The sequence below is a fragment of the Rhamphochromis sp. 'chilingali' genome (assembly GCF_963969265.1).
Source record: "Rhamphochromis sp. 'chilingali' genome assembly, chromosome: 13".
Lineage (NCBI taxonomy): Eukaryota > Metazoa > Chordata > Actinopteri > Cichliformes > Cichlidae > Rhamphochromis > Rhamphochromis sp. 'chilingali'.
The window spans coordinates 35563074-35589986 of NC_137940.1; the positions used below are offsets into that span (position 1 = coordinate 35563074).

The window sequence follows — 26913 nt, forward strand, 5'->3', positions numbered from 1 at the left end:
ATTTCATATACATACCTAAAAATTATAAACCCATTCCAAACTAAATTGCACAATCTGTTACATTTTGAGCAAACCATACTTTGTCTCCAAATAAAAAACTTACAAAAATGATTTTCATCACAGCTACTGTGCTTTGACTTGTCTGTGGATCACTTTTTTATCAACTGTTTTTACATTATTGTGCTTTCTAGTCATTTGTCCATGCCACTTTTTTAAATACACTATCTATTGACTTTCTTAAGGGGATTTCTTTAAGTGTAGACTAAATGCTCACTCACAGATTGCTTTACCTTTGACACCCAGTGTGGTTACAGGACAAGGTCACCGTAACCTCAGTTCCTTCTGATTCTAATGAATACATTATTTTCATGAAAACCTTCAGGCAAAGTAAAGCATTCAATAGTTTTAGAGTTTTTAAAACTAGCAGGAAAAAGTTGATCAAAAAAATAAGTGTCACATAAAACATAAATAGCTTGAATAATTTATCTATTTTTCCCTCAAAGTATTTAACAACATTAATGGCTGGCTTGGGACTGCTTAAGACAGCTGTTTAATTTTTATATTATGGCTCAGTGGTGTGAATTGTCACAGCTGAAGGTCTTTGTTTTTTTGAGTTAACGTGTAGGAAATCTACACACGGGCTTCCTCCAAACTAAAACAAAGTGCTTTAAGCTGGCCTATGGAGCTCCTCCCCTCACCTTCTCCGCTCATTTGCCTCTATTGGGGTGGTGTAACAAGATATGAGTTACTGTCCTTGGTTACGTCTAGCTTTCACACATGCAAAAATGGGCTTGTGTACATATATGGGCCCTGAGAGGGATCTAAATGCAGTGGTCTGTGAGACTGGGTAATGGAGGACAGTATGTGTCCTGGGATCATGGCGAATGGATCCTCCATTGCGAGGGCGATGAGACCTGAAGGGCGACAGAGAGATGGAGGCATTGAGGGAGAGAGCAGCCGCAGCCCAACGCTCTGTTAGGCACCTAATGGAGAGGCTGCAAGGAAGCAGCAAGCACTATAGGGCCCACTGCTCACAGAGGAACACAAACTCATAAACAGAGAAGAAAAGCCAAGCAGTATGGGGTGCTTGCAAGACTGGTGGAATTCTGATTGACAAAATCTCTTGCCTCCTGACAAAAGAGTTCTTTGAAAGTGCAACAGGATACCTGTGTGTAATAAGGTTCTGCTCTATGACACAACACAACCATCTTTTTTGGTACTGACAACAAATAAAATCTGAGGGTTTTTTTTTTTTATCATGAAGATTATATTTTTGTCTTAAAATTCACTCCAGGGCTCATCAAGCGTCAAGCTTTTAATTCATAGGAAATTGATACTTCTTTTTTTATTTTTAATCACATCACGAACTTTTCATTTTCTGGTTAGGACAACTGCACCTCGGATATATATAACTCATGGAAATCACTGACAATGGCTTTAAAAATATATACATTTGGTTTGGGTTTTTTTTTCTGGAATTATTGATGTTCCTGGATCAGCTTTTATGTTTCAGCTCAAAAAATATGCATTGCCTTTTCCAAAATATATGTCTTCCAAGATGGAAAAAGAACTTAACTATATTAAGACAGTGAGACTGCATATGTAAAATTTCCTTTGATCCTAGAGTCTGGGACAAATACAGATGGTGAGACCCATTTTTTCATTTTCCTCCATTTAAGAGAGAGACTGGGTTTCACATAGCAAATACATCTCTACCTTTACTCTACACATTATGGTTAATTGGATCAAAGTCTTGCATTGTAACAAAGCTTACAATTCTTCCTCAGTGGTGAAGCTATTTTAATGAGCTCCTTTTCAAACATTCTTACCTAGCAAGAAACTAATCTACATCAGTGCTATTTTCTGTACATAAAGAGAGCATGGAAAACCAGAGCTTCATAAAAAATATCATTTCTCTTTTAGTTTTGCATCACTTTGTTGTGTTTAAATCTTTAAAATCCAAGCACCTTGCTATAGTTTTCTCTGCTGATTTAATTCTAGTTTAACATGTTTCTGAATTGTTAAAGCGCAGCACACCTTCAAACAGATCTGAAAATCTGTGCCAAAGTTATGAACATGTATTTTTAAAGACCTTAGCCACGCAGAGCAAGTTACTGAGGAACAATTGAAATGAATAATTGAAATAAAGTACTACACCCAAACAACTGGATAGAGCATATTGGTTACAGAAAGGGCGTCGAGTAGGTTGTTCAACTGTCAGACCGCAGTAAAGTACCCTTCTTAGCATTTCATACGTACTATTGGGGGAGTATACACGGCACAAATTGATTGTAATATAACATCAAACCTCTGTTCTGCTTTCGCATACATGGCGCATTTAACATTGCTCTCAGCATGCTGCATGTCGAAGCCGTGATAGTCACTGCCACACCAATTAAGGCAACACACTAAGAAGAGAACTAAACAGCCAGCAACGTCTCCTTCTGTTTCAAAGTGCATTTGTTATGAAAAATATTTTATGACTGCAACCATGTCAACAAACATTGCTTCCCAATTACAGTTACCGTCATGCATCGGCGGTACACTAATGGGACTAAACAAGTCTTTAAAGACTAGTAAGAAAGTGTAAAAGTGTAGTCCTAATAATGATCGCTAGCTCCCTCCAATTAAAAAACAAAACAAAACTATAAAATATATATATGTACAATGTGATTTTTTTATAATAGGAATATAAGTATATATCCCTAACTTATAGTTACTCACCGGTGAGTTATTTAAAACAAGTATGGCATTTTATTGTCACTGAATGTATAAGGTGTAACTTGCACAACCTCCTACATGAAAAGATTATGAAAAGATTCACACTCAATTAGTCTCAGTCTCCTAAATCATTGGCCTTTCTGCTGCTTCTATGTAGGGAGAACATGTATTCACAAGTGGGAATGGGTTCATTGAAAAGACAGAGGGGGAACTAGGTTAGAGAGCCGAAGCCCCAGAAGGGCTCCACTACACTCCACTCAATAAGAAAAGCCCTAAACGGATTTCAGTGAGGGAACTGCTCAGGGAGAACTGAACAGATTGATGGATACACGTTCTGCATGCTATTGCTGGTGGGACAGCAACACCAAAAGCATCTCATCGACAATTACAGCAGAGAGAGCAGAGAGAGAGATAAGGCCAGGGGAGACGATGCATTTCAGGAAGATATTAGGTTTGGCTAGAAGAAAAATATATCCACACAGCCTTATTCACTCAGTTTCCAGTGCAGTGTGTCAAGAATGCTTGGCAGTAGTACATGAGTGTGTGCAATCCAAATCCTCTCATTGTATTTCTGCGGATTCAGTATGTTTCAAGGTCACTCATAGTCACCTGTAATTGATTATTATAAGCAAGCAGCCCTGATAAGCTCCTTTCACCATCTTAACGCTGAGCCTGTTTGAAAAAGACGGTATTCATCTCCAATGTTGACTGCCGACAAAGGCGGCGTAGCCCATTAATACCCTAAGCTCAAGCAATCTGATGATCTACAATGCAATCTCAAGTCACGTATAATGGGACAGATATGACCGTATAGGCATTTTTTCCCTTAACAAAACAATGCATTTGATAATAACAAGTAAGCTGCTCAATTGAGCATTTAATGCAGCATCTTTGCATTTAGCAGTATAGAAGAGAAATGAAGAAGGTGCTGTGAGTGCCATTAGAAAAGAACAACAGGTTTGATGTAACGTAGAAAAAAGTCTTACATGTCTTATATTCAAGGCAACAGCGAGAAAAAGGCGCTCTGTCATTCCTGCAAAACTGTAATCTAGCAGTGTGAGACACAATCACTATAGGAGAATAGGCATGAGATGAGCCACCTTACAATTCTAAAGGACATGAGGCTTCGACATCACATCACAGGTACTATCTAATACATATGCTGAAAAATAACATCAGCTTCTAAGGGGCTTTGATAAGATATCTCTCTTTCGCTCTCCTTTCCACCACTACTTTCTCGCACACAGCAGGATGCGTGTGGCTTGGCACAACTTTTGAAGTCTCACTTGGACACCCGGCAAAGGAAAGGGTTGCAGGTGTTGATTAGACGTCAGCTTCACTTTGGGAGATAAGTTGCTGTGTGAACAGGCCATACTTGATTTTCAAGGACACAGGATGCATTTGAGAGACTGCCAAAGGTCCACCTTCATGCTGCTATTCACAATGAAAACAACCAATGGGGGAATGACACTGAGAATGCACTGCAAAATGACTCTTTCAATCATTTTGTCTAATACTAATGCACAGAGTATTACGCAAAGGAGGTGAAAATCAGGCATTAAATTAGATGTGCTTATCAAATTAAATACCTATCACCAAATTAATGCATCTTAATCTCACAGATCGTATTCATCAATAATGCTTAAGGGCTGGATGACAAGAGGGTGTACAATTCACCCAAAATTTATAGCATCAATTAACCAGTTTCTCACAAATATCTATACATTTCTGCTCATTAAATTATCATTTTTATGCATTAGATATTCATTAATCAACTGCAGTGTATATAGAGATAGTACAGTTTATTGCATTTTGCTGAATGTTTGCTGAATGTTCCAGGCAGTTGTACATGCCGAAGACAATCACATGAACTTCAGCCTTCGCGTTTTAGATTTTACTGCAGGACTTGAACCCAGTAGTCATTCATCATGTTAAAACAATGTAGGTACTGATGATGTGGTTGCTAGGCAACACTAACTACTTGATGATTTATTGAATAAAAGGACATTCGTGTGTATGAGATGGGTGATTGTCTTAAATTACAGAAGTGAATTTTTGTGATGTTTTTTGCTACGTTCTGTGTCTTTGGGGCAAAACTGTGCACAGTACAGCAGATAAACATCACCTGCCGTAGAAGGAAAGTCTAGTGTATTGAACTTGTTGCTGCAGTAGACAAAGTAAAAAAAGTGTTTGCAAATAAAATGCAATGAAAGAAAAGCCATTGCATCCCATTTCTTCCATTACATCCCTGTAGTTCCTTTTCTGGAGGCTATAACATTATGAGACATTGCCCATGTGCTAAGTCCCTGCATTGCAACTGGTTTAGGAGAAATGTAGGTCATCATAGAAAACCCACCTCCAACCCCCCTCCAGCTCAAATCCAACTGACATCTTTGAGGCGAGAGAAGTCTTAGGCTGCACACTAATCCTTCCAGTCATACTGAATTTCAAATTCAATCTCGGTTTTCTCATTATTGGTTTTGGCCACACTGAGACCCCATATTGGTCAAGAGATAGTTCGGCTAATCTGATATGGCGCTGTAGTAAAGCCTGTATAAAGTAATGACTCCTGGATCCATCGGGTATCGATATTAACAGCACACCGTAGGTGAAAACGTAATCGTGAAGACGTTAAAACACAGCTTGGCAATTCTGCCATACCTGTTAGTTTAGTGCAATTTGTTTGGATGAAACAAAAATATTTACAGTTTACACCTTGTGAGATGGAAAATAATTTGCTCAATGGAATACAGAACTTCAAAAAGTAAACTTAGAGCTGGATCAGGTGACCCTGAAGGCTCCTTTAGTTATGCTGATATATGCTCCGTCTGCAGCAGCACTTCATGTGATACACTGAGCACCCCCCCACCCTTCTGATGAAGTTGCATAATTTTGTTTTCCCTCTCCTGATAATACAAGTGGCATGGATTTGTTTCATTCCTGTGAGATTGTCTCAAATGTTGAGGGAAACGCACTGTAATTGTATGTCTGTGTGACAAGAATCTAATTCCATCTCATAACAGACTGAAACCCTCCTCATTGGGGTGGGCAGTGAGATCAATATTGTTGACATGGTAGAAAACAGTTCAGGATGTGTCTGAGTCAAAGCAGCGCAGGGATTGCACATATCTAATACACAGTTGTTGTGTGAAACTCTATAGCAGCGCAACAAAATGGTCCTGAAAGTGGAATGTTTGGATAACCCAAAGCACATGACAGTGACTAATAAAATGTTGACAGGCACAAACCACTAGCTACACAGCACTGTATAATGTAATATGTCTGGGTAGTGTTAGTGATGTTAGGCAATCCACATTGCCTGGAAGTATGATGCTGATAGAAAATGTACTGCAGGTGTATTATATGTGGCAATTCTTTATATGTGTGATATGTATTCATTACTGTTTGTTTATATAACTACATATCACAAATAAAATATAAATTGTTATATTGTGCAATGATTCACATACACTAGAAGGATAAAGAAGTCAGCCACCTACACATAACACCTGCAGGAGCTCCTCGACCGTGAAAATCCAAGCCATGAAGCTCCCGGTGTGCAATTTTTGTGATGATGTTAACGCCAGAGGAGATTTAGAATTCAGCAGACTCAGCCACATTGTAGCTGAGTTGCTGTGGTTCTTAATCGTTTCCACAAATAATAACATAGTAACTTCATAATAATACCACTTAGTTTGTCGTGGAATAGCTACAAAGGAAGATGGAACTGTTGAGTCAACAACTTCCTGTTATAGTTCTACTCTCAAATTCATTGAGCGCTTTAGAGTAACCCATACTTTCACCAATGTTTGTAAAGACGGCTTTCATACAACTGTGGGAATGGGACTGATATCAGTTGAATTATAAGAATAAAAGGTGTGGTCCACTGCCTATGGATCCCAGATATCCTAAATTGTCAAATATTTAGTGTGTATGTTCAAGCAATACGTATATTTTAAATATACTTTTTATGCTTTCAATTAAATAAAACTCAAACAAACATACAGTCTGCCTGTTAGAGACTAGCCTGTTTGTCAGGCAACAGAAGCTCTCGTGCAGTGGGACGTTTCTTGTAAAATGCCTTTTTATTGGAGAATTAAAAATGACACAAAAGCTTGAAAATTGTTTTATTTTCTGTTCGCTTCTTCCATCACCCCCTTTTAAAAATCCTGGAATTACCCCTGATTCACACACATGTGAAAGAACAAACACACAAGCAGGGTAGTGGGAAAATAACATCGGAAAGATGGTCTGGAGCTTTTGTTGCACAACTGCTTAGCCTTTAACCATGCTCAATTTCATTTGTTCTTGGACACATTTAACAGTCTCTAAAGTGCCTTCCTTTGTAGTCTGTCTTTTTAGTATTCTCTGGGAGTATCAGGTTGATGGTTCTTTGAATGACTTATCTTTTCCTCTCCCTTTTCAAACTGTTTAAGACTCATATCCAACAGAGTTCTGACCCATTTAGAATGTTTTCATGGAGGCATATTTAGGAGGAGACATGATGCACATCAGTAGGATGTTGAGCATAGGGCTGACAGGCCAAGTTTCACCTGAAATAGAATGACAAGTAAAACATCTAGGATTAGGACTAAGTTGTGTCCCAGGCTGTGAGAAGCATAAAGTTGTGTATCACAGTTGGCAGTTTGGTACTGTACTATACCTTGCCGTGAACCTGTGTGGGCAGATGTGCTACTCTGATTTGGCCGTAGGCTCGCAGTAGTAATCCAGTCTGCAGGGTGGAGATTGAACATGGAAACAGATCAGAGCGCGTTCTGTGTACATCATGCAGATAATCGTGAGGGTCATATAAAATGTGAGAGCACAGTGAAATAATGATATATTCTGATAGCAGGGTATTTCTATAGCATTCTCACATTTTAACCTTTTCAACTTTCACTTAAAAATTGATACAGTGATGTTTGATACTCGGTTGATGATGTCGCAAGTTTTTAAAAGCAAAATGACAGAGTAGGAAAAATGGATATGTTCACTAACACTGCCTTGCTTCGGTTGCTTACATCTTAGAATTTATTTATATCACTTCTTCCAATCAGATGGTCTCAGTCTGTGGCACCAGAAATTATAATTACTCTAACTTGCATATGTTATTAATGTGATTCCTGAAATTATTTCACGTCTTGCACCATTTACTTATCTTGCATTGTTTTAGAAAGTACACAGATCCAGTATGTCTTTCCTTTAAGAAAGGTACAGTATTCCCCCCAATTAAGTAATAAATGTCCAAGTTGTCATACAAGAGTCTTATTCTGTTTGTGATGTTAAGTTAGTATCATTAAGGCCGACTTACCTAGAAGTCCCTTGGCTCACTGGTTAAAAATGTCTTTTACAGCAGTGCTATGCTGACATTCACCTGTACTGAAGGCTAATGCGCTGCCTGACTGAAAGTTGGGCTTTCTCCCCCTCACTCCCCAAAAACACACCGACACCACAACACACACAGTCACACAGAGGTCTGTAATGTAGACGCAGACCCTGAGCACACACTGATTAGCACGACGAGGCTACAAGCTTAGCACGCTCAAGTGCACAGCTATGGATTAGCAGTTAGGCTAGCAGGACTCCTTGATTATGCTCTTTGTGGTGACAACCTGAGCACAACTCCATTATAATTGACCTCCTGTTAAACCAAGCCTGCTCTTACTTTCCCATAATGGTTGCTCTGAATAAACCTTTAGGTTCTTTAGGTGATGCGTGGCCACAACTCACATGGCATTTCACTATGCAATTGTCACACAGAGGTAGACCTCCTGCTCCCCAGACTTTATTATCATGCCATGCTCTTTGGATCCCCCAAATGGCAATTATCTCACCATGTTCACAGGTGATTCAGCATGAGTTCCATTAGTCTCTTGGTAGAATGCTGTTACATTAGTTCATGGCCTCTGGTCTCCTGTTAGTTTCCAGGACACAGTAATGACAAACTGGAGCAGTCTCTGAATCAAATCTCTAGTAAAAGAAAAAAGAAAGACAGAAACATGATGTCATTTTCAATAAACATTTTATTTGAGTAGTTCTATAATGACATAATAGTACAAAGTCCCCTTCTTGTGTCTTGTGTGAGACACTCACACATAATTACATAACATTTTCAGTAAGATAAAAATCAGCAAGACTGGCAGGCTGGTTTCCAAATCTCATAAATTGTTCTCCATGACATAAATGCCTAAAGTCATTGCCTGCTCCTGCAAACTGGACGATGTCAAGACAATCACGGAGATATAGAAATATATAATGAAAACAACTGGGGATATTACAAATATCATCAATATGGGTATTTATAGAGGTCATGCTTTTGTAAATGTAACATTTTTTATTGTGTGTGTGTGTGTGTGTGTGTGTGTGTGTGCGCGTGCGTGCATGCCTGTTTTGATTTGATTTTTTAATTTTTTTTATGATTTGAACAGGCAGGGGTAATGAAGTGTCATTGGACTATAACTATAGTGCAATATCTTTAGCCCACATAAATCACAAAATGATTCCAATAAGTGGGAGCGATTGCTATTCACGGGAACTGGATCAGGACACAAGATTGGCAAATGTAATATTTCGGCTCTAATTTAATCTAGCTATGAGGCATTGTACAGGATGAAATTTAAAATGTCATGTCATGGTATATTCTGGAGGCATTCATGTTTATTGATAGGATTTCTGGGTTTAGACATGCTAGAACTAAGGTTTACCCAAAAGTTATTTTAGCAGGAAAATTGAACAATCGTGTTTCCTTTTGTGAACTGATTACAATCACAGAGTGATCCTCTGCGTAACAGTGTTAGTAAGAGAATTTAGATCGTTGGCCATAATTGGAGGGAGGTTCCCGTGTTGTGTTGCTCATCTATGTGACTGATGATGGGGCCTTGCTCTCTGTGGTCTCTGACAGGGCCTCAGTGGACTAGTCCTAGAGCAACTACTCAAATGTGACAAGCAGACCAAGCTGGCAGACAGTGGCCAAGGTGAGAGCAGGACAGATGGGAAGCCTCTCTCTAGAGTATCTTGCACAAAGCACAACCAAACAAACTGCTTAAGGATTCACTTTAGATTCCCTTCCCATCTTGCAGGCATGGTTTTCTTCTGGCCCCTACAACAAACCTTTATCATTTACATTTTGACACTTGTGTTCTTCACGCTTGCTTGCTGCACTCAGACCAAGGTCTTCAAGGGTAATCAGTTGAGTTGGTCGTTTAAGACAGGATGCATTTGTAATGTTATAGGATTGACCATAAATCACACTGAGATTGTTAGGGAAAGCAGGAATCCAGCCTCTCTCTATAATCAGGACCATGGACCTATAATGCATTTGGACAGACAACACTCTCCTGTGATTTCCTGTCAAATTTTACAAAAATGAAGAGCGGTGTGGGTTGAACTTGAGTGAGTCACCTGAGGCAATGGCAGTGCTCACACCACCAGTCCAACCAGACCCAGCTCCTCCTCTTCACGCCTGAATGCCATCCTAAACATGGCTGTGCTGACCTTGCGAGCAGCCATTAAACACCTGGAGGAATTCTTTCCATCTAATTACATTTGCCATCTAAAGCCCTCGTTTTCCGCTCAGTGTCTTTCTTTCCCAAAAGCACAGGCTTTTGAAAAATGCTGCTACAGAGCACAATGAAGTTTGTTGTTTAATGCATTCTGTGGCTTAACAGTGGCCACTTGAAAGCCGTGGTGAACTACACTCTCATGTGCCTTATAGATTTGTTTACTACTCAATGCAGCAATTTTTATAATAAAGTTGGTTGTTGAAAAAGAAATTTAAGTTCCATTCTTGGGTGCTGTTAGAAATATCACTTCTTACATACCTTACCAGAGTCCAACTGAATAACTCCAGACCCACATTAACCCTCCAGTATGCAGAGGTGCAACAAACTGGACTATGGAATAGTACATATTGTGTAGTGTTAGTATCACTTTAGTTAGATTGGTTTACAAACATTATTTTTTTAAAAGTAGCCATTTCTTGGACATTTGTGTTTTCCGTTCAGTGCTCCTCTGTTTGAGCAGCTTTCCAGTTGCCTCTTCTCCAGTACAGGAGCCAGCCTTAGCAACCAGATATTCAGACATCCTTGTATGGTGCTCGGACTGGTCCCACAGCCTTTCTACCAGATAGTGATACACAGCCGCCAGGTCAGCCACCATCCGGGCAAGCACCACTGCTGAATGGACCGTGGATCCGTCATGACTTTACTGGGTTTTGACACCAGTGTTGCACCACCTCTCCCCTGCAGCTGAGCTACAAACCAAACCGCAGCACGTACCAGGTACCGGGAGCCATCCTGCCCTGCCTACCCCCACCCCTGTGAGTGGGAAATCAGCTACAAACAACAGGCTGGAGAACCAGATACCACCAGGTGATCTGTTCATTGGCATCTTCAACCAGAGTGAAAGGGCAACCCAGAAGGTAACAAATAAATGGCCAGGCACTTTCTTTTAATTGCATTGTTTTTATCGTACTGTACCTGGCCCCAGATTTTGGTTTGTTTTGATTTGAATCTTAAAGAAAAAAAAGTACAAATAAATATATTTACAGTAACCAGTGTTGGGGGGAAAAAACATATTTTAATAGCAGTTTTTAATTTGTACTTTGTACTGACTGTTGTTTTCCCCAGTGGTTTATTATTTCAGCTGCAGCTAATTAATGTTAATTCTTTAACCACTAATTTAAACCTTTGTCTGTTGGTTAATGTGCTCTCTACAGACACCTGATTTTGTTCTTTCTATGACCACCAGTGAACTTTGTTTTTAACTTCAGCAGAGTTGTAATTTTCCTCTAGAGAAATTATCTAAGAAAACATGTACACAAATAAATAAGAGTTACAGCCATTAAATCTTTATTTTTTAACCTTACCAACCTCATAGCTCTAAATCAGGACTACGTAGGTAGTAGCTTGTGGAATAACTCATGTAACTGCTGATCATTCCAGTGTGCCAGAAAAATCAGCATCAATTTGTATCAAATGTTTTTATGATGCTCGCCTAATTTCTGATTTTAAAGGTTGTGAAAACAGAATATTTCTTGTGAGACTATGTTTACTCATGCAGGAATATCGTGCAGGGATGTCTTGCGGAGAAGCATAACAACAACATATTTATACTTCTGCTATATATCTACAGTTTGTCTACCAAAGCAGTCTATGTTTAGTCATTCATTCAGCTAAGAGAGAAGCAGCCTCTTCATCTATTATCTAATGAGAGTAAATTATTTAAGCAGGATCCTGTCTACCTGAAAGTCACTTTAAGGCCTTGGGTTACTCATGCTATAAACCAAAGAATCTGTTAATATAGATCAAATTTCTAACTACAACTAAAAACTGTAGCATTTCAGTATTCTTGTGTAAGAATCTTTCACCGCTGAAAGGGGTTTAGAGTCGTCAGTCAACTGAAATTTTGAGTTGTGGTTATTTATGACTAACTTCAAATGATGAAAGCCAGGCAGTGAAATTTCATAAGGGGTTCAAACATTTTTGCATTTGAGAATTTTATACCCAGCTTTTAAAGATCGAGGATAGTATTTATATGAATCAAACAACACTTCACAGGTATGTGTTTGATTATAAAATCAGAACACAAAATCACTGTTCATGCGGAGCCATGGTAAACAAACTGCACTGAGGTCTGACACTGGTGGGGCAAATAGGCCTCATGGTTGAATGAATGAAAAGCATTAGTAGCAGCACTTCACTGTAAATAGACATGATGCTGAGTGGTTTTTGATGGAACGGTGGTGGTATTTTGATATCGCTCAAAAACTCAGCCACGACTTCTCCAAGCAATTACTATGCTGTCATTTTTGAAAATGGGGTGTCAAATTCTGATCACTAAGAAGAGCGCAATTACACCCAGACCTGACCGGAATAACAATACTTTCTATTGTTAACATATGGTTTGACCAGTGCCTTATGCATGTCACAACATAGCCACAAAGAATTTGTCCAGACGACCAAAAACTCCCTACAGTGTTCAATTTTGTTACTACACAACAAAAGGAGGGTGAGAGAAATACAAACACTGCCAACAGAACAAAAGAATCAGTATAAATGTTCATATTTAAGAATTCATCTAAACTTTAAGCTGCCCTGTTAAACACCTTTTTGTGAGATAAGACTTTCCTCTCTCACCAAAGAGGGTAAAGAGTAGGTGGGGCATTCTGAGTATGTTGGTGATCGGAAGGTCATTCCGAGCACACAGGCTTAGGATATGTGATCCATTGCTGATTACCTTTTTCCACACCACGAGGCTCCACCACACATACATTTCTAGCATTAAGCACTTGAAGGAGCTGCCTTCACTAATCAGCAAAGCTTCAGTCAGGACTGGGGCATGCACTTGCAGATGTGACGTAGATGTGACAGGAAGGCAACGTTTTGAAATTGACTGACTTACTCCTTTAGGAAGGATGTCCTGATGGCCAGTCCAACTGCATGGTTCCTTGTTTAGTGTCTGCCTGTCCCTTATAGAAAAATATACAACCATGCAGTGGTTCACAAAATGATGCTTCTTCAGTGCATCTTACTGAGGGGAGCTTTACAGATATTGTACCATGCCTGTTCCCTGGGTATCAGGGCTGTTCTTCTCTCAGGTGTTACTGTCGAAACTATGACCTCCGGTAGTAACCTGTGCCTTTGGCTTGGCTCTCCACCTTTTGCTGCCCAAGAAAGCATTCATCAATGTTTTGTTTCCATACGTACTTCAGTACAGACATTGTAACATTCCCCTGATGCATTTCTCATCTAAATCTCATAACTCAACATAACAGTTTGTACTTCCGTCACTCATAACCGTAGATCCCTTATTTAAATACTGTCCAGCACTGCATTCGTACTTTCTGACAAATCACTTCAACTTGATTTAAGGCCAGTCACACATCGTCAATTGTAGTAGTGAAATTGTTCTCAGAATAAGTTTCGTTGAAACAATAGAAACAAATGCACTCTTGTATCACAGGTCATGGCACTGCGAACTACACAAAAGCATGGACTATACACAAGTTACATGTAGTGTGTGTGCAGCAGGCAGGAATGGAGGACCCAGTATGCAGACTGCAGGAGGCAAAAGGTAAACGCAAAACTCAGAAAACTAACTAAACTGTAAATACTCATGGATCCTAACAGGCAGGACACATAGTGGAGAACGAGGGAGAATGCAACACTGGATGGAAGACAACAAAAGGCTTAAATACACAAGGAATGACGAGTGAACACGAAACACACGTGGAACACAACTGTGGCTAATTGCACACAACGAGACAGAGGATGCAAAGCTGAACATCTCACATGAGACGAGGTTACCTTCAAAGTAAGAGAGGCAAAACAGAACATGGGCCACACAGACAGGAGACTACCAAAGTAGAATAGGAAGTAACAGGAACACACACACCGGGAAAGAACAGACATGGAAACGAGACACAAGAACACAGGAAAGGCACATCGCAAAACTAACAAAACTACACATCAGAAACACTAAATATAACTACATACATTACAATACTAAAATGCAAAGGGGAAACCTGAGAAAACACTAATATGAAACAGTGAATTTTTGCTACAGTAAGATCGAGTCAGATGATTTGAAGATATTCAACCTCTGCGTAGACGACCAAAGGGATATGACCAATTCACTTGCAATTTGCAGTTACTGATGCATTGATACAAAAGAAAGCATTTCCCTGAAGACAGACTTTCATCATATTCAAGCCACCGAAAAAGAATGAGTGATGATAAATGAGAATGAGGGCCCGTACCATTACTTGATCTTTCCCCATGACCATTTTGTATAGTAATAAATGTAACTTTCTACTGGATAACTGTTTTATTTCATGTTTAATGACAGTGTAAGCATCTTCTATTGCTGAGTTGAGTGGAAGCTGGAGAACACTGTTTATTGTTCCAGTGGTTGCTCAAATTGTTCATCCTTTTGATTATTGTCAAACTGTGGTTTGTTGTGCTTCTCCCCCAGTTGGGCTAAGACAATGCTACAAGCTTCTCAAGTTGTGAGGATGTAAACACTTCACTTGTTGACATGAGCCGAGCCATGTGGGATGTAAGTTCAGCTTACAGCTTTTGTCTTTTCTGCCAGTTCCACCACTTAATAGCATTTCATTTGAAAAAGCACTTTGATTCTTGAGTTGGTCTTACAGTTGCATACATTCTACTAAATTTTTAAGAAATAAAATAAAAACACTTAAAGTTTTTAAAAAAATGCAAAAGCCTTCAGGATACAAATTTATCTTACAAACCACATACTGGAGAGAAATAATGTCGGTGCCAGCTCATCCATTTATTCAAAATCTTGACCTTTAGTCAAACTGGAACAGTACAACTTGTTGACAGTAACCATCCCAAACATGAATTTATGCTTCAGCCATGAAAGCTGAAATGACTTAAAAAGTAACTGTTTCTTGGACACCTTGTGTTTTTGAGCGAAGGCTGATTGCCCTTCCAGGTGTCATAAAGACTGAATGGACCGGTGGCTTTGTGCAATGACATGGTAGCCATTTCATGGCACTCCCCAATGGTCAATGACTCTGCTGCATCATTGTTCCACACCATTGTGCAGCTCTTTATGATCGCAGCTGCCACCTGTCCTCTATACAGTGTTATCCAGAGTGGGAATGGCATTTTTGTACTGGTGGAACTTCAACTGACAAGCTTTGACAAGCCATTTGAAACCACTCCCATAACACAAATCTTTGGGCTATTCTACTTTAAGCTCTTTTGGGATAAATAAAGTATATCTTATCTTAAAATGGACATACAGTAGGACTCTACTCATAGGTACTGTGGACTTGCTATATTTGGAAAATCTGTTATACAAGAGGTTTTACAGCAGAACATCGGCAGTATTATACTTCTTGAGTAGTGTCCCTCCAGCTTGGCCATTAGCTTGCTGTTAATTTCATGCAGCGCTCAACACCCTCCCTGTGTGCAAGCACATAGTGCCTGCATATTAACTGCTGAGTCAAATCAGACATTTACAGAAAAGGGCAAGACATTTGTATTAATGGCTAATTGACATCACATTAGTTTTATGCAGAATACAACACTCGGCCAGTCAATAATCGTTTATCTGAGCAGAAGCTCAGGACTAAAATATGAAGGGTTTGATTTTTTTTATTCTCAAAAATTTGGAAATAGTAATGTGGTAAGTCTCCAGCATTACTGTTTGAGAGTGCTTTTGTGATTAGGATTTTTTTTTTTCTTGATTTCAGTGTAATGAGCAGCGTTGATCTAAACATTGGACTAATTTTCAAAACTTTATTATTTACTGAAATGCTGGATATATTTACTTTGAAATATATAATATATTTATTTTAAAAAACATGTTCTTACATTTTAAGAATCATTCTGGTGTTATCCAATTTGTAGTATCATGTCATGACATCTTATTTTTTTTGCAGTGTTTTCAATCAGATCTCTTTTTCAAAAAGTGGTAAGGCTGTCAGTGGTAGCAGTGAAATTGGCCTTCAATTGAAAGTAAATATAAACATATGTCTTAAGAAGTGGTTTACGTGAAACAAATACAATGCACTCACACAAACTATTGTCAACCTTTACTGGATCCATGTGAAATGTAGCTTCAGTTTCCTGTTCTTAGCTGACAGGAGTAGCAACCAGTGTGGTCTTCTGCTGCTGTATGCCTTTTGCATTAAGGTCCCACGTGTTGTGGGTTCCTTGATCGTAACGAATGGTTGATTGCGTTATTGTTTTCTTTCTATCAGGTTGAAGTATCCTGGGCGATCTTCTTTGACCTCTGACATCAACAAGCTATTTTCACTCACTGGGTGTGTTGTCTTTTTCAGACTGTTCTCTATAAACCGTAGAGGTGGCTGTGTGGAAAAATGTGAGTAGATCAGCAGCTTCTGAAATATTCAAATCAGTCTGTCTAGCCTCAACAACCTTGCCACATTCAATCACCTTAGAATCCCAAAAGTGTGTCACAGCAAATCAATACAAAGTCGTATTAAACCATATTTATGATGATTGTATCTTCCAGAATTACAATACTTCCATTAATTGGACATGAAGAGTCCCTGAAGGACTTCAGTTTTTAAAAAAACAAATCTTATCCTTTTAAACACACTGCTATTGTTTCTACACATGCTTCAGTGCTAAAGATATTTTTATTGTGTTGATGCAATTCTCACTTAAATCGCTCAACTCATCAAAACAGTTTGTACATTTGTCAGTCACATCTCTGGATATGTCCTTTAGCTGAATACTGTCTAGCATTGCGTTAGCGCTCTCAGTCAAATTACTTCCAACTTTTTTCTTTTTAAATATGTATGAAAGAGCAAATCCAGCAATACAATATCAGAGACTTACTTGCAAAAAGAAGAAATACATACTTGCAATCTTCCTGTTCTTAGCTTACAGGTGTGACCCTGGGTAAGGTCTTATTCTCTTGCTGTAGCACTTCTGCTTCAAGGTTAAATGTGCTTTCAGAGATGCTCTTCTGCATACCTTGTTTGTAATGAGTGACTTGAAGTAGTCTGGCCATCAACAAGGTATTTGATGTCAGGTTTATATTCATTCTCCACAGAATCTTTTGCAATGTCTTTTACACAGGTGAGTCTGTCTTATGACAAATGCCTTTTGAAAGCTGCACTGAGAATGAATGATATTTCTGCTGTGAGAATGGTGCCAAAGCGATTGAGAAAAACTTATTTCTCTCATTTTTAAAATTATTATTATTGCTATTATTATTATCATCATTGTTATTATTAGTAGTAGTAGTAGTATTGTCCTTTTCAAAGTCTTTAGACCATATTTATTTCGCGACTCCAGCAAATGTCTGTGCCGGATACAAATTAAGGGTAAATCAGTGTATGTTGAACGGAACACTTGAAACAAATGAAAGTGAAGAATGTGACATCACATTTACAGGAGGATGAAGAAGTGAACATGTATGGGAAAATCAAAAGAAATGGGATCTTAATAAATAAATGTATGCAAAGTTTCACTTATTAATTAGGGGATAGCATACAAACATATATACATACTCATGCATATTATATGGCAAACCAGAAAACAACTGTAATTCTGATCAAATCAAGTCATTTTAGCCTTCTTTTCTTTTAAACAATATAAAAATACAACACATTAAAAATGAATTCATGGCAATGCCCACTTCAAAGTAACAGACGTTTCTCATCTGTGTGGAACTTCTCTGAAGAGTAGTTGCTTGCAATAGAATAATTTTAGTAAGACTATTCTTGAGTTTGGATTGAAATGTTTTAAGTTTTTTTTAAAGTTTAAAATGATGCTCTGCTTTGGTACAGGTACTGTGAAATAAAACACGGGTGTTGTGTTAACCTTTGGGTCCACCTGTACATTCACTGTCAAAAAGTTCATTCACAATTTGGAAACATCCCTCAGTAGACACGAACTGGTGTTGCATTCATCAGTTTAACAGCAGCAAACAAGCAATTACAACTTAAGTTAGCCCAGACTCTTTTAGCTCCATCAACTACTGTTATCTTCTCTTTAATAAACTACTGAGCTCAAGCCCTGTTCAGCGTCAGAATTTCTTATATTATCAGGTTATTATGGAGTCAGATGTTGGATTGGGCTGAAGCACCACTGAGTTACTTGCAGCATTAACTTACACAGAGTTTGTGTTTGAGTTCAAAACTAGCCTTTTATCAACCACTGCATACAGAGAAAGCTGCTAAGGCCCTTGTTGTCTGTAACCTTTTGACTCTTAAATTTTAAGATTGGGTGGACTGATGAGGCTTTCTGGAGAGTGTTCCTACACAGTTTCAACCTCCAATTGAAAGTTGGGCTTTTATGTCCTCCTTTAGCAAGTTAGTTTCCTACTGTATCAAAATTGATAACCTGTTGTGGGAACACAACAAGGAAAGTGCTACCAGGAATGGGCCTCCTAGCCAGTGATGCACCAAACATCTCCATCTCCAGCCCACAATTTGACCAACAGCCCATTTAGCTGGGGCATTTCAAGGAGGACCCTTGTGGACCATACGAGTGACTCTGTTGGGGTTTTGCTAGGCATTTGCTGGCAACTTCCCTGGTCAAGCCAAAAGAGAACACTCACCAGTAGCTGTAGGGGTTCCTGTGAGTTATTTAAACTCTAACTCCGTTTCTCATCTTCAGTTTCCAGCTTAATTAAATTCAGGCCAGGTAACTTATTCCCTCCAGGCTTTGGTGGACTCAAGAGCTGAAGAGGGCTTTCTGGATAGGAATCCCTATTTACAGTTTCCATCTTAGAAGTCTTAGTCTTGCGACAACTGCCTAAAACCAACATTGCTCATTGGGTGGAACCTGCATAGCTCATGAAATCACCATAAGTACCTGCAGTTCTTTGTATTTTCCTCTCCTCGAATACCAATAGTGAAAATTCATAATCCTGTAATTGATTGGCCTGAAGGTTGAAATGCCAGATGGAGTAATTATTGTCTGCCCACCTGTTTGCAACCGCCCACCCCCACCAAGACTGTGCCAGGAGAATATGAGTATGGGAGAGGTTCAGTAACAATAAAGCCTAATTCTTACCACCCATCACCCCTGTGACCTCCCTGGGGCCCCACTGCCACCTTGCCATCTCTGTAAACTGTCATGTGCTGAATGGGGGCGGGGCTATGGAAAAATACGTCAAGGATTAAGTGGCTGTGGGTATCATTAGTCTCTCTTCCTCTCCTCTTGGTTCTGTGTTTTCTTTGGAAAGATAAGACTTTACAGCCCTGCAGCCTTTATAGACTTGGTTAAAGAACATTACAATAAAAAACAAGTATCCTATCGTCTGAAAGCAGATACTTCTATGGAGGAGTTTTCTATGCTCCTGTTGGCCATTTTGAATACGTTGTTATGCCTTTTGGATTAAATCATGCAGCAGGACTCCTAAAGCTGAAGCTGCCTGTAAAGAACTCAAGGCTCAGTTTACTACTATCCCAGTTCTGAGTTAGCCTGACTTGTGTGTTTATTGTTGAGATTGACACTTCAGACACCCAGGTGGAAGTGCCCAAACAGGAAGCTGCATCCTTGTGCCTTCTTCTCATGTCATCTGTCTCCATCCAAGCAGAACGCTGGGAACTTGGAGCTTCTGGCTATAAAGCTGGCATTAGAAGAGTCTCTTTGTTGTCTCCTCAGTCTTCAGTTATTCACCAGGCAAATAGAGTAAAGTTGTTGTTGCCATCTGTGGGGGAGTAGAGCTGTCCCCCTTCCTCAAATATTTTTTCTGGTAGCCTGTTGGTCTGCACAATCTATGCCTACAGAAAAGCTTCACATAGAGCCCCTGCATGTGTTCCTCGCAGGTCAGGCATACTGTGACAGACATCGTTTAAGATCGCAGCCCTCATTTTATATCTCAGGTGTGGAAAACATTCTGTTAATCAATGCACCTCAGTCTATCATTGGAGTACAATCCTCAAAGCAATGGCCAGACTGAGCAGGATAACCAGGAATTAGAAGCAGCTTTCCACTGTGTCACTGTCTGTAATTCCACCTCCTGGAGTTCACTTCTCCCCTAGATGGAGTATGCCCAAAACACAATGTCTCAGCCACTGATCTAAACCCCTTATAGTGTTCTGTCAGGTATCAGCCACTTCTGTTCCCAAACATGATTTTGCAGTCCCCTCTAGTCCAGTATCATCTCCACCACTGCAGGAAGCTCTAGAAGGACAGTGAGGAGGCCTTACTGTGCAACACAAAAACAAATGGAAAGGACTGTCCATGCACCGTCACATGCTTCAGGTCAGAGACTTCCTCTAAAAACGTTCCACTAAAAACTGACTTTGAAAGCTCATTTACTAGTAGACTGATCTGACTAAAAGTCTTCATTTCCTTTCTCTTTAGGTAATCGCATTCAAATGCAGGACATCAGAGGTTGAGTAAAATCCAGAATTCTCATCTTTGATAAACGGCAATGAATATAAATAAGAGGCAAGCAAACGGCAAATAAATAAACCAAAAATATCCAAAAAACAGCCCGGCTTCATTAACGGTAAGGAGCTGCAGAGATCCCCTCATTTAGCCAAAGTTCACCTCAGCTGTGCATCCCATTGTCTTCAGTTTTGTCTTTGTCTTTGAGTGATGCCTTAAAGCATGTAACCTTACATATGAGGTAATATCCTCTTGAAAAATGTTGTTCCAAGCTCAAGTAACATAAGTGATGCTGAAACTGTTCTGGCAGTCACCTTACTAAAGCGAATATTCATTCAAATTCCTTTAAAGTCTATTTTATTTCACTTTTAGAAACACAACTGAATTATTTAGTCATTGAGAGTCATAAGATATTGCATGTTATGTGAGCGTATAGCAAGGTAAAACTCATCTAGCACTGGAATCCATGCTGCTTCAATAGTACTCCAGCAGTGCAAAATGACTACCTCTTTATATGCTTCATATCCTATGAGATTGGCATTAATGCAACCCAACTGCACTCTCACCCTCTCACTATTTGCTTGTGCCAGCAGGTGATTGTATTGCACTCATTATAACCTTTTTTTTTTTTCATTAACAGTCAGTTATAACAGTCTCACCTGCTGCTTTGATGCTCTTGCGTGGAAACGCAACACCACCATTTCCTTTTCCTCATTACTTTTGTACCGCTAGCATGTGCCTTTTGTTCAGGATTTAAAGGTGCAGTCACAGAAGCTTTATATTGCGGCTGTAATGATATGAAGATAGTTCAAGCTGAATCAATGCCCAGTTTAGATTTAAAATTAGCATTATTTTGCTTGCCTGCACTTACAGATTAAAAGATCCACAATGAACTTTATGGCACTGTTTACAAAGATCTATCACGATTGTAGGTTTAGCCTTTATAGTTGGGGACACGATGTGTGATTTTGCACTTGCAGGTTACATTTTTTTTTAATTAACCTGCGTGCAGGCCTGGAACCCGTGACTTCTCTGCTTAAACTGTCAGTGAAGCAGCTACAATGTGAAACTTTTGCTTAATGTAAGCATGGAAACTATAGTATTTTATTGCTTCATCTGAATTAAAATCCACTTTTCTTCACTCTTCTGCAATTTTTTATTTGTCATGTCAAAATAATATAAGCTACCTATAGCAACCAAAACTCAGTGTCTGTGGCCTGTGTAATGAAATTTGCAGCATCTAAGCTGTGTTTTGATAACAGGTTAATTAACCTTTTGCTCATTCTGGCACATTTAACAAATCAAAATTAACACCATACTTTAAATACATGAATGAGCATGTAACCCTCTGGGAATTTATCTGCACATTTCAAGTGAATATCTTGTGCATATTATGCTGCAATATGAAGCAGCAATGGCAAACTGTTCTTATGGGTAACTGATTAATGACACTGTCAACACTGATACTGTAGAATTGTATTAACTAGCAGTTTGTTATAAGCATTCAGTAGAGCCATGATGATATTATATCATCATGTCATTATATGAGTATGTAATGAGAAAAACAGAATTCAGATAAAGGCTTACATAAATTGTAATTAATTGATTGTAATTTGTGGGTACACAATGGGCACAAAACCAATCTGTGTGAGCCAGATTTTGGTTTGTAGGGGATCTAATTATTATTTCAATCAATGACATATAGATCAATTCATAAATTTTATGTAGTATGTTTTATTTTCCTAGATTGTTGTTTGATTTTGGTATCTTACAAAAGTGAAACTATTAACATTCAGCAGGGGCTGAACATATTATTTCCTCCACTGTATTAATATTGTCATAATAATTTCAACTTTGCAGTTTGTTCCATATGAACCCACAAGTTAGTTGGCTTTTTGTTGTCTCAATACATTGACATTCAACAGACATTCTCCCATCTATCGACTTGCACTTTTATTGTCCCTCGTCTTTGTAGGCTTTTGTGATTTTGTACAGGAGAAAACCCATTAGTCCACTGGTTTTTTTATCTTCTGTTTTTAAGATTAGTCGTGGATGTTTACATACCACAGACTTGGTTGATGTAGGTTTTAAAAGTCTTTAGAGTCTCTTTTTAAAGTCATAGTATAGGAGACTGTAAAAGCCTGACTTTCTTATAATGTTTTGCATCAAAAATGAGAACGGTCTCTTTCACGAAGTTCAGTAATTTTGGGGGGTTATTTTTTACATTTTTGTGGGCTTTTAGACTTTATTGAAATAGGATAGTGGAGTTACGATAAGAAAGCTTGGAGACAGAGCAAGGGAAGACTTGCAGTAAATGATGTTGGGGTGGATTCTAACCTGAGCCTCTCCAATAGCATCACAGCATATGGATCGCCTGCTCAACCTAAATAGCTACACCATCACCCAGGAATGGATTTCTTACTACACTAATAATTAATTCTTCAAGAACCTGATTAATATGTTCTAAAAAACAAAGAGTAGAAAATACAGCACATATTTTTAAAAAAGGTGCACAATGAATTTCCAACAGTGAAGTTGTTCTGCCCAGACCTCAGCGGGCCTTTTAGCTTGTTTAGATGACTGGTCCAGTGAAATGACCCAAATTAGGTCGTTAGAAGAATATCTTTTATGTGCCAAAGTGCCCCCAATGGAGATGCATGAGCTATTGTGCATGCACAGCTTTCAGTCTGGGCACAAGAAAGTTGTCCAATATTTCTTCTGGTCTATTAGATGTGCCAAAGGCTCAGACTGGGCTTAAACTCACTGCTCTGTAACAATTAAATGTGTACAGCGAAATATTGCATAAAACTATAGACTGCTTTGATAAAACCCGACAGCCATATCATGCATATTATATTTATTTTGAAGGTTTTGCAGGATCAGTGGTCACTGTGACGAACAGGTGTCAGCATCCTTATGTCTGTTCATGAAACATTTCTTTTTTTTTTTGTTCAAAGCAAATATGCCCCAAACTGCTGGACCCAAGTTGTCCCACACAAGGATGACAGCAGAGTGAAAGCACAAAACATTTTTCATTTCTATTGTTTTCTTTTTCTAATTACATTTCTGAAAGTTAAATCCCAGTTGAAGCTTTATCTAGTCTGACTCAAAATTATTTTTCACTAAATTAATTGCTTTACTCAAAGCAGAGTTATGGGAATACTCGGAGGCCCTGTCTTTACACAGACTCTGTCAAGACATGAACAATAAATGATGGAATCCACAAATAGAAAGACTAAGAAACCATAAAATGGAACTGAAGTACATAACTACTTTCATTAAATAACCACGTCACCATAACATGTCCACAGTTGCTGTAGCTGCATATGTTCTGTGAATTGTTTTAATTTGGAGTGTAATGAATGTGCCAATTACGTTTTCACTATGAAATTATGACTCTGTAATTTGAAGTTACTGGGAGAGTGTACTATATGGTTTACATGGGTTGGAACAGTAATAAGCCTCAAATGCTGACAGTGCATCAGCAGCAATGCACCATAGCCCTCAGAGAGCCATCAAGCAGAAAATGATAATTAATTAATCATGGAGTGTGAGGCAAACTCGGTTCTATTAGCCCTTTGGTAATTCTTCCCTCAGCCTTCCACTCTAACCATCGAGATCATGGCTCTCTAATAAGGCTTGTTTACTCAGCAGCAATTTGGTCAGTGCACTGATGACTGGTTGGAAAATGTTCCTGAACTCTAACATTTACATTATTTTGCAACAAAATTAAACAGTCTGCAGATTTGCTGGTTGCTTGTATACACAGCAGTGTGTTCTGTATTGCAGCATAACACACCAGAATGTCTCTTCACTGCTTCTCTCTGGTTTTGGTTTTTGTCCTTGTTGGTTTGTATTCCATCCTGTTCCAAAGCTGTCCTTTCACCACTGTGTTTACAGCACTCTTCTGCATGACTTGGTTTAAATATGATTCTCATACTTAGCAGTTAAGTGGATGGATGCTTTTGTTTGATGTCAAAGGTGGACATTGCTAAAGCATACGTCCTTTGTGTCTCAAAAACTGAGCTAATTCCATAAGTTTGTAGCATATACAGATATACACATAGATTTAGAGGCTAAGTAGTTTATGATAAAGACATTTTTAATCAATGCAAGTCGCATCACTGCACACTGTTTCTGTAATCTTATATAATACTGGTGCTAAACTATTTATTTCATTATTATAGCATTATACTTCATTAAAGTAAATGGAGGGTAAATACGATATAAGATCAGCTTAAAAAGTTTGATATAGCTTCATTAAGTCAAAGTCTCTACCTGGAATCATTACTCCCACAAACACACTGTCTATTAGAAAAAGAGATAAGGGACTGACTTTGATTTTCATGATGATAAATGGTTACAATTAATGTTCAATTAATTGCGATAATTAACAACTTAATATAGAGCCCAGCCAATTAAAGTTAAATCCCACTGTTTAAAAATACATAAGTGTGAGAATTCATATTTTGTTCTCATTAGTAAAGGTTGATATACTGAGATTTTTTAAAAAATGCCTCCAGGCAAAAGTCATCACTATACACATGTTCAAGGTAAAGATCCATAAATTGGTTTCTATGTAAAATTGAGTGCTGGAATTAGCAGTGTGCAAGTCCACACTGAGTATCACTCACTGCTGGACTGTATGAATTGTATGCCTATGTAATTACAAAGCAAGACCATAAATTTGTCACTGAATTGGTCTTAAATCATGTGGTAATGCATCAAATACTATCTCTCGCCATTCAGGGTGTTTACTGCATAGGTATGTAAAGGCTGTGCTTTTGGTGCCAAGTAGTTACAAGGAAAGAAGGTTCTTTAACTTCAAAATTGAAAGCTATATTTTGACAACTTGGACCCCTAATGTTTTACATTAGAGGTCCAGGTTGTTTGAAGGGAATGACAAAGAGACAGAAGACTACAGACAATCCCATAATGATGTTAACAAGCAGAAAAAAACACCATGAACACAACATCCTGTGATCTTACCTGTAAGCTATTCTGATTATTCTCCTGCATATGCTTCGTAAATGTTTTCCATAAATGCATGCTCCTAACTGGAAGTGTTACATGCGGGCATGCTGTAACGTAGTTTTGGCTTGCCTAAAGCTATGACTGATATAAAGTACAAATACACATTTCCACTCTTCAACACCTGAAAACCATTATCTCAGTTACTAAAAAAGGAGACAGCAGTATGTGCTTTTATTCTGACTCAATATCTCAAGAGGGCTATAAACACTGCCATGTTGCTACAGACCATCTCATTCATGCAGGTCTGTATATATGCGTATTTTATAGCCTGTGGTCTGGCAAGGACAGAGGAATTAGCCTGATCCACATTCATTAACCTCATTCTCATTCTCCAGAGCAACAGTGCTGTAGAACTGTCACCACAGCACAAAAATGATGAATTGGTAATCAGTTGAGAGCTGTCAAGAAAGCTCCAGGAATACAAAATTTACACACTTGTTTGCCCTTGCATTAACCGTTTGTAATCAAATCACTATTTATCGTTAGTACAGTTAGACATGTTTTATCACCCAGTGTTGTCATATATGTACAGGCAGGGAGACAATAGTGGCAGTTCTCATTAAACGCACTAAATATTGACTCTTGGTAGAGGTGGGGCTGGCTGTGTTTATTTCTTATAAGTAGGCCTCCCCCTAAAGCATACGATGCTTGTTGGTTGTGATTCATTTTTAATCATCCTCTTTAATTATTCATACATTTCATATTGAAAATAGAGTGCATGCAACAAATCAGTATGTTTAGCTGTTGTAATTTTTTAAGTAAGCTAGCAGGTAAGAAAATGTATTTTTAATTTGTACTTCCTTAATTTATTGCATATGTACAGAACAAGAATTATTGGTTACATTAAGCTTATGTGGAGCATCACTAAAAAAACAGTTTGACATCAACACCTAGTTATGCGCCCAAGGTGACCACTCTATGAGCAGAAGGATCCTGTGGAGAAATCAATACAGTGACAGCTGAGCTCCAGAAACTCCAAACTGTATCCTAATTAGGTGGTCGGTGTGTACCAAGAGTTTTCCTCACTTACCTAATTGTGCTTTAAAGTTCAGACACAGTGAAGAGTTGGAAAGGAGAAGGCTTGGGAGGCCAGTTGATGGGTAGTCTACCAACCTGTTGTTAATGGTTCTTGTTTTAAAAGTTAATGAGAGCTGGAGTTAAAAGCAGCATTAGCTAAAGGCTAGGTGGAGCTGAGTTATATGGATTAACTTTTCATTACCACCTCATTAGGTGGGCCTGGGGATTTGAGAGACCCTTGTATGAAATGTAGCATGAAAATATCCAAATGGGCTTCCATAAAGCTGGT

At 38.7% G+C, this 26913-nt stretch overlaps 1 long non-coding RNA gene across 1 annotated transcript; it reads right to left on the reverse strand.

Moving 5' to 3' along the window:
• Positions 1 to 7024: 7024 nt before the first annotated feature.
• On the reverse strand, positions 7025 to 8683 carry LOC308408811. The gene is made up of 3 exons (XR_013973845.1): positions 8556 to 8683; positions 7385 to 7453; positions 7025 to 7274 (listed from the first exon to the last, which is right to left on the reverse strand). It is a non-coding gene; the product is annotated as an uncharacterized lncRNA (long non-coding RNA).
• Between the last annotated feature and the right edge of the window lie 18230 nt (positions 8684 to 26913).